Below are 9546 nucleotides of genomic sequence, written 5' to 3'. Positions count from 1 at the left end.
GAAATGAGGCACCGTTCACAAACGGGCTCAAGGAGAAGACAAGACCATTCACAAATGGACTCGAGAAATGAGGCACCGTTCACAAACGGGCTCAAAGAGGACACGAGACCATTCACAAATGGACTCAGAAAATGAGGCACCGTTCACAAACGGGCTCAAGGAGAAGATGAGACCATTCACAAATGGACTCAGAGAATGAGACACCGTTCACAAACGGGTTCAAGGAGAAGACGAGACCATTCACAAATGGACTTGAGAAATGAAGCCCCGTTCACAAACGGGCTCGAAGAATTTAGAGATTTTTTATGAACTTGAATTTGACGTAGGATTGGATTTTTTTTATTTTTTTTTTAATTAAGGATTTGGATTTGATAAATTTTTTTATTTTTGGAAAATGAGGTACCGTCCGCAAACGGGCTCAAGGAGAAGATGAGACCATTCACAAATGGCCTCGAGAACAGAGGCACCGTTCACAAACGGGCTCAAAGAGGACATTAGAGCATTCACAAATGGACTCAGAGAATGAGAAACCTGTTCACAAACGGGTTCAAGGAGAAGACGAGACCATTCACAAATGGACTCGAGAAATGAGGCACCTTTCACAAAAGGGCTCAAAGAGGACATGAGATTTTTCATGAACTTGAATTTGACGTAAGATTGGATTTGTTTGAATCGGGGATTGGATTTGATGAATTTTGGATTTTTTTTTTTTTTTTTTTTTTTGAACTCAATGAAATCGGGGACATTATAGATCGTGCCCAGTAAAGATATTGGAAACCAAGACTTTGACGAATGATGAGACGACCAACCTTATGAACGAAGAACCATTAGTAACAAGAATGGATTAGGAACACTTTTATGAAACTTCAACAAGATTTTTCTCAATGAGACTGTTGGTCTTGTCTTCTGGGGATTTTGATAACTGAAACCTTGAACAAGATACTTGAAATTGGTAATTTAGAACAACGGCTCTCTAACATGGAAAAGCGGGATCTGTTTTTTGACAGGTGCTTAGATGAACATTTCTTGACCAGGATAGTATTTAACTAACCGGAAGGAAATTTTGAATTTTAATGGTTCATCTTTCTGAGAAATTGGCTCAACCACCATTGCATCTGGGGCTCTTCCAAGCTTAAGGTGCCTTCCTGGGGTATGATCTTTTTACGGAAGCTGGGCTTTCTGATGTTTCTACTTCTGAACTCTTCTGAGTTGATCTTCTTTGAAATGTAGCTGTTTGACTAGATTCTCGAACCCTTCCAGGTATAATTGCAGGGAGCTGCCTAGGCCGGGCCTCCTTCACCAAGACAGTTACATCATTTGGACATAGGAACGACGATTGACTCTTTCTAAAGAGAAAACTTAGATGAAAGGCACTACTCAAAGGATTGAGCAGCCCTGAAGGAGTGAACTTAGAATGACAAAGATTGACTAACTACACTGACAGACACAGTAATGCTTCTGACTTAGTTAACGTTTTATTTGGTAAGTCTATCCTTTCGAGGAATGCTTTTTTTTTTTTTTTTTGAAATAATAAACACTGGACTTCTTCCTTGAAACAGTAATGCCTCAAGAATTTAATTACGACCCCTAAGATTGCTTAGCTTCAATGCCCCCAGTTTTGAGGATATCACTTGAATTTGCTTGAACTTCGGTTGATCTTCAGTCTTGATACCGGCTGTAGCCTTCTTGTAATGATTCTCTTACCGTGACCAAGTCACCTCTTCGGGGTTTTTAACTTGGCGGACCGCGCTAACCTTAACTTTTGCCTGAACCACCTTTCTAGGTTTTCGATCCAGCAGGCTATCCCCTTAGCTTTTGCCTAAGCCTCCCTTTTGGGTTTTCAACTTAGCAGGGGAATGATCTTAAATTTTGCCTAGACCGCCCTTTCAGGTTTTCAGTCTAGCAGATCTTCAAACTCCGTTCTTTTTCTTATTCATCATTTTTTTTTATTGTGTCTCGGGATCTAGCTCATTAGTTCTGAACACCGGAAGGACTTTATAGGTAGGATAGGGTTTTTCAAAGAATGGCTTAAGGCTCAACAAAGATTTCGACCGAACCTGTGAACAGGTTGCCTACATATCCCAAGGTAGGAATCAGGTCGTGTGTAGGTCAAGGCGAATGCCCCTAGTTTGAAGATAAATTGTTTGAAGGTTAATTGATTTTTCTTTTTTCTTTTCTTTCTGGAATAATTAACTTCTCTTCTTTTGGAACTTGTCCCTCTTTTTTTTTTTTTTGGAACGATTGATTTTTCTTTTTCTTTTCTTTTTTTTGAATCGACCGAATTCGGTTTAACCGAGCTGCCTACGTACCCCAGTGTAGGGATCAGGTCTCGCGTAGTTCGGGGGCGAATGCCCCGAGTTTGATGGGTTTTCAAGAAAATTTTACTCAGGCTCGAAGGGTTTGCAATCGGTATTCTTTTGACGTTGGGTTCTGATTTTGGGATTTATTCGGCCAAAGGAGGCCTTCTGATGTTCAAATTGGGAATCGATCCAGGTTACTAGAGTCCCTCTGGTACTGATTATTTATTTATTATTATTTTTCTCTTTTTTTTTTTTTTCGCGGAGTTTGACGGCATTTCCAGGTAAGAGATAATGGATCTTCTTCTTTCAAGATTCTAATACGTGCTTTTGACTTTCATAGAGCGAAACTTGTTCTTTGACATCCTCCATCTATGGATTCGTACTCTCGATATCTGATGATCACTTTTCATTGTTTGCTCTTGAACTTTTCATCTTGAATTTGTTGGCTTTATGTTATGAATTTGAGAACCAAGGTCATTGATTAGAAATATGAAAGTTGTTTCCACTCTATGCCCCTTGTATAGCATATATCTTCTCACTTTCTTCATTTTCTTTGAGCTTTCCATCTATGTCTTGCCCTTGGTATCGGTTGTAGCTTTTCTAGACAATCTTCTTATTCTTGAAATAATTTTATCAATTCTTCACACTCTTTAGAGGGTAATGTATTTTCAATCGGCATTCACTGAATCAAAGTTTCAGTGCCAGTGTTTATCATTTCAATTTCATCTTTGAAAGGTTGGGATTGGCGCTCCTCCTCTCGTTCAAGTAATTGCTGTGACTCAAGTGGAGTTTCGTCAATTTTGTCCTCATTTGAGGAGGGAGTCTTATTTTAAGATCAGAAGCACACTTAAGAAACAGACACAAGTGAACTTTTTGGAACTGACTGAAATTTTATTTAAAGAAAAGCTATTACATCAGACGACCTATCCTGAACATGCTCAGGATTCACAACTCTAAATAAGAAAGGGAAACAGAAGATAACTTGCCTGGACTAGGCATTGACCTTTAACTGTAAGACCGGACTCAACAATTATACTGACCATGATGACTGACTCAACATAAAATAGTAAGTGACTAAAACTTTAACTGCTGCAACTGTTTGGCGTTGAAGGCTCGGCGAAGGCTGGTTCGTTCTGAACATCATCATGGCTGATACTTTCAATTTTGGACAATGATGACTGATTCGCATAGGGGAATGCCCCTAGCTCAAGGATTCTGAGAGTGAACTCTGAAGGACTTAGCAAAATAATCTTGAAAAGGTAGCCCCTAGAGGAGGAAGAGACCAGGGGTACAAGCAAGATTGGATTATCTGGACCAGGCATGATCAGATCATGAGAATGCATAATAGAAAGATTGTGAGATTCTGCATCTGCCAGTTAGGGGATGGCATGAAGATACGATCGAATCGTATGACAGAAGAACGAAAGACGCACGATCAAAAGATTAGATGAGATAGCATAAGATTGCTTTCAACGGATAGATCATGAATGACTAATCCTATGAGATTTTTGGAAATGATGGGATTTATATCCTAACCCAAAGGGAAATTTTTTTTTTTTTTTTCACATTTTATCAGTGTTACCTGAAGGCATCAACCCTAATCCTAATCTATCGGAGTGGAGAGAGAATCTCGACTCATGCCTTTGTTCGTGTATCTAAGGACCGATCGTAGCCATTGGAAGATGGACTACGGCCTAATCTAGACACAAATAGGTAGAATATCCTAAACTAGGCTCACACACGTGATGCACATGTGTTCGTATATTACATGCATGTGTGGGTTAATCTAGGGGTAAGGCCAAGAGTTCCCTTAGCGCGAATCCATGTTCGATATACTGTACCAGTGTCCGGCGTATCAGTACGTGAACAAGGGATCCGTTTACGTACCATAAAGGTACTAGGCTAAGGGTGGAATGCTTCTCTAGCACAGAGGCACCAGGTGATGAAATCCCAGTCAACCATGCTAGATAACACTCCGGGTTCCTAAAATAGGATGTGTGTGCACGTGAGATGCATGGTTTAGATGCAAGTGATGTAAGTGTGTGCAATATGTTTGCGCAATCTATGATGCCTTCAGGTTTTGTTAAATTAAGTTTGAGTAAAATGTGATGAGAAAATAAAACAAGACAAACTAATCTAACAAGTATAGAGTTTTTATGAGCCATTTAAAATTAAATTCAAATGAATTATCTTTTGAAGTTTTAATGAAGTTAGGTGATCCCCAGCAGAGTCGCCAGACTGTGGTACCCGAATCCCGCGAGAGGGGTGTGGGGCGCGAGCCGCCGCTCTCTCTCTCTTGGTCTCTCGTATCCACGCGATTGGCGTGTGCATTTTAATATTGATTTGAATTCGTCTTTTATGTGAACTTGGGATCACTAAGGCAATCCGAATTCCACACGAAAGAGACTGACAGAGTCGCCACCTAGATGTGGGATCTAGGACCCGTAATTAACCAGAAATCTAGACTCGCTACCTGGTTACGAGAATGGAAGGTATGGGGAGTTATCCACCACATGCACCATTCTTGCCCGATAATCGGTCTTCGATTCCAAAAGCTAACTCTTTTAAATTTATTTTAAATGGCTCATTCAACTCTATGTTAATGTGCGAACTAAGTGACATGCATCCTATGATCTAATTTCAATGTGAATCCTAAATGTGTATCTTGATTTATTAATTTGTCTGGATTCAATCTAAGTGAAAGTTCTCCTAAAATTCTAATTTCATGGAAAGTCCTAAGTGATTTGATTAAGCATTTACAAGAAAATTAATATACAAAACACCACAATTTGTTTGTGGTGCCGACTCGCGGGTGGTATGCCATCAGACATCCAAGCTGCCTACGTACCCAAGCCTCACTGGGATCAGAGTCGACGTAGTTCGGTGCACCTAAGCTAAGCTACTTATGCCTAACTCAACTAGGACACCGACCTAGACGGGATTGACTGTTTCAACAGTTTTAGGAGAAGTTATTTAATTCAAGTTGAGGATTTTATTATCTTAGGATTTCATCTAAGATGCTATATGATTCTCATCTAAATGCAAATGGTCCCTTAGAATAATGCAGGTTTGCCTACATCCTAGTTTACTAGGCTTGTCCTAGGGAAAGATTGGGTGACTAGTGTAACTAGACCTATGGCACGGTTGCTATACATAGCAAACGTCCGTGATGAGACTGGACTCCTAACTCTAGGACTCCTTAAAACCTAAAACTCCCTAAAACTTAGGACACGACACGACACCGGTGTTCCTAAATTGGGCTCTAAGGGTCCTTACGACGGAAACCGTAATCCAACGGTTCCGAGAGACACGAGGTGAATCGATTTCAGCTCTTGAGGTTAGTGAAAAAAGGGATGGAAGAGATGATGAAATAGTGTGAGGGAATGAGAAAGATAGAGAAAGGTGCGACTGAACTTGGGAGTACCAAATTGCCTACGTACCCCGCGATGGGGATCAAGCCACACGTAGTTCCGCTGGGGAGGTTGCTTGGATTTTGGAAAACAGGATTGGTATTTGGATCAGGAATCGGGTTTGTATTTGAGCATTGGACTTGAGATTCAGAAACATTGATTTAGCAATGGGATTTTGGAATTGGGAATTTGCATCAAAGAATTGAGCATACAGGAATCATCAAGGGTTTGAATTTTGGGAATTCAAAATGGGCGGGCTTATGAGATTCGGCCAAATGGATTCAAACATGCGACTCAGATTGTGTTGGGATATGACTTGGTTAGGCAAAAGGGAGGAAGTTCTATTAGGTGTAAAAGGGCATTAGTAGAATAGGGGAATGACTCGGTTGTGACATGGAAGGCCGCAACTTGGTCGAATGCGACTCGGTTGCATTGGGATGGGTTGATTAAGGAATTGGATTGAGTCAACTAAGGGGAGAGTCCAATTAGTTAAAGAGGTTGAGCATACTCGACTAGAGAGTTGGGTCAACTCGACTAGGGAGGTTGGCTAGAGTTGACTCAGTTGAGCTGGGTTGGGATCCCACTTGGTTGGATTGTATTGGGGCGATTTGACTTAAGCTGCAGGTGGCCTGGCTGGGTTAGATTTAATGTAACCAAATTTATGGATAAATGGTGTGCCTCAGTGAGTGGACAAAGGTATGGCTTGGGTTGATGTGTGGCTATGGTTATAGGGTTTAAGGCTTATGGGTATGGGGTTTAGTGAGTCGGGTCTAAGTTAGGAGCAAACCCGAGACTAGCCATGGTCTAACCAGGAGGAAGCAGGGTACAAACCAGGGTGCGGACCAGGGTGCACCAGGGTGCGAACCAGCAGGGAACCAGGGTGCGAACCAGCAGGGGAACCAGGGTGCAACCAGCATCGAACCTGGGTGCAACCAGCAGCGAACCTGGGTGCAACCAGGGTCTAACCAGAGGCTAACCAGGGGGAACCAGGGTGTGAACCAGGGTGCGAACCAGCAGGGAACCAGGGGCTGGCCAGGGTGCGAACCAGGGTGCGAATTAGTAGGGAACCAGGGTGCGAACCAGCAGGGAACCAGGGTGCAACCAGCATCGAACCTGGGTGCAACCAGCAACGAACCTGGGTGCAACCAGGGTCTAACCAGAGGCTAACCAGGGGGAACCAGGGTGTGAACCATTAGGGAAAAATAAAAATGAAGATAAGATGGGTTAAGAGAAGAGGGAAACATGTATAACTTCAAAGTCTACCATCAAGAAGAATATGATTAAGGATTGATCCTAGATGCTTCCTAACATGGTTTTTCTTTTAAAGTAAAAGATATGCATGAAAGCAGACCCTACATAGAATTGAAATAAATGCCTACCTCTTTGAAAATCCACTTTGTGTTTGATTTTTCTTTGATGTTAATTCCTTGAAGATGATTCCTTGCTTGATAATGACTGCTTTTGATATATATCACCCAACGTATAAAATCACCCGATCCGGCAAGGATGGCCGAACCCTTGAAGAGATGAGGGAGAGGGATGAATTTTCTAAGAGAGGGTCCTTTTTCTTCTTTTTGTTGGATGGTGGGATGAGAGGGTATTTATAGGAGAATGGGATAGGAGGTTAGGTGAGGTTAGGTGAGGTTAGGTAAGGTTAGGTGAGGTTAGGTGGTTAGGTGAGGTTAGGTGAGGTTAGGTGAGGTTTGGATGGTTAGGATGAGAGGAGAGGTTAGGTGAGGTTAGGTGAGGTTTGGATGGTTAGGATGAGAGGAGAGGTTAGGTGGTTTTGGATGGTTAGACCCAGGTCAAGATCTGCCATTGATCTAACGATTTACGGAAATCGGGTCTCGGAATGGAATCAGGGTTCGGGCTATGAAGTGACCCTATCTTATTTTGTCCCGATTGATGATCCGTAAAGTCAGATCAAGATATTAATGACCTAAAACATATATTAGGTTATTGTTGGTTAAAGTAAAGCAAAATGTGGGTGTCTACAGATCCCTACAAGTCTTTCAAATGTCTAGAACAAGAAGATCTAAAGATCCGCTAAGTCAAAAACCTAAAAGGGTGGCTTAGGCAAAAATTAGGATCATCTCACCTGTAGAAACACAACTGAAAAACATGTTTCTAACAAAAGTTAAGGTACAAACGGTCCGTTAAGTTGAAAATCCGCAAAGGACAACTTAATTGTTGGCGGCATATCATTCGAAAAGACCAGATGAAGAATTCTTTGGTCCAAAACAAGATGAGTTAATACTTCAAACAATCTAAAGGGTCTTTAGACCATGATTGAAAACCAGACGTAGGGAACACTGCCTATGCGTAAGAACATTTAAACTCATCTATCTAGGGTTCGACTTACCTAAATAAATCAAAAGCATTTGTTTCAGTAAAATTGAGTCTCCCTCCTTTCCTCCCTATATGGGAATCCAGAAAAGAAAAGTTCATTTCCCTCAGCTGAGTCATTTGCCCAGTGAAGGTCATCATACTTCGAAGGAAAACACTGTGAATTCTCCTATCTCATAAGGTCCAACTCAGTACTCCAAGTACAGAAAATCAAGATCCAGCTCAGTCCTTCGTGTACAGGTCTCAGAAGGTCAAGATCCAGTTTGGTACTCCGTGTACAGCAAAAGAATGTTCAGAAAGACATAACCTCGTGATCAGGAGCGCTCAGAAAGAACCCCTCTTGTCGTTCCTCTCGAAATTGCTATCCTCGTTTCTTACCCTGTATTAACTTCCTCTTGTCTATGAGAATAAATACACTAGGGGCATTTTGTATTATTAGTCATAGAAATATGACTAATAACACAAAATGCATGATCAAATCATTAAAGAAACATGCAAGAGGCATTTTTCAATATTAGCCTTCGCTAATAATGCAAAATGCTCAAAATCAAGATTAGCCTTCGTTAATAATGCAAAATACTTTCAAACCAAAGTTGTTTAAAAGAACTATACTGGGGGCATTTTTGTATAAATATCCATCTAGAACAGATGTCTATTTATTCAAAAATACTCTTTATTTCAATGCAAACAATTGCAGATAAAAGCAAACAAGTCAAAAGCTGGCACATATATATGTATGTCTGATCAATCTAGAAGATAAAATACATCTCATCCCCAACTGGGGGAATCAAAAATCATTGTTCATCAGTAGGGTCTGTCAAACCCTACTCCTGAAGATTATGGACTACATCTGAGGCGGACGACGGGTCTACTCTCGGCTGGGAAACTAAAGACTTCCTTGACTCTCGAGATCCCTAAGCTGGCCTCTCTCCATGGTGGTGCTCTAGCAAGCTCACTATCAAATCAAGGAGTCCCAGAACTCCCGTCATTTTCAACTCATTTCGCTGATGTTTCATCCGTGGATTCCCTGAATATTTAAAGTGAGGGATCAATCAACTCTTTGGGCACTCTCTGAGTCTTCCAAGCACATTTATTCACTCTCCTCCCAGTAGATTTAAGTTGTTTTGCTCTCGAAAAACAAAGTATTTGTACATCTTTCCTCGCAGGGTCAGTATAAAGCATTATCAAGGCAACCAATGCCCCCCAAATCTTTTTCATCAAAATTCTGAGACCTTTGGAGACAATCCAATATATCTTGCATCATCCGTGGCAGAGTCCACTCACTCCAAAGGAGTCTCACACATGTCAAGATCTAAATCCAAGGCACGAAATCGTCCCGTTTTCTCCCCAACTGAGTTTATCAGCATTCATTCCCTGTTGGAAATATTCCAAGGCAATTGTCTGCCATACAAAACCCTTCTCCTCAGTAGAGTCAAGATAAACAAACATTTGTCAAGTGCTCCCTGAATGAGAACCCTTGCTCGTGCAAT

The 9546-nt window shown here is 41.3% G+C and overlaps 1 long non-coding RNA gene across 1 annotated transcript; it reads right to left on the bottom strand.

The window, feature by feature from the left end:
• Positions 1-628: 628 nt before the first annotated feature.
• On the bottom strand, positions 629-7666 carry LOC143887724 (uncharacterized). Its single transcript, XR_013254355.1, has 2 exons — positions 7090-7666; positions 629-6873 (listed from the first exon to the last, which is right to left on the bottom strand). It is a non-coding gene; the product is annotated as an uncharacterized LOC143887724 (long non-coding RNA).
• Between the last annotated feature and the right edge of the window lie 1880 nt (positions 7667-9546).

The sequence above is a fragment of the Tasmannia lanceolata genome, unplaced genomic scaffold (genome assembly GCF_043159265.1).
Source record: "Tasmannia lanceolata isolate RefF3 unplaced genomic scaffold, GAP_Taslan_0.1 ptg000012l, whole genome shotgun sequence".
Classification (NCBI taxonomy): Eukaryota; Viridiplantae; Streptophyta; class Magnoliopsida; order Canellales; family Winteraceae; genus Tasmannia; species Tasmannia lanceolata.
Note: the sequence above shows the minus strand (reverse complement) of the source record. Positions and strands in the feature narration are given on the sequence as shown.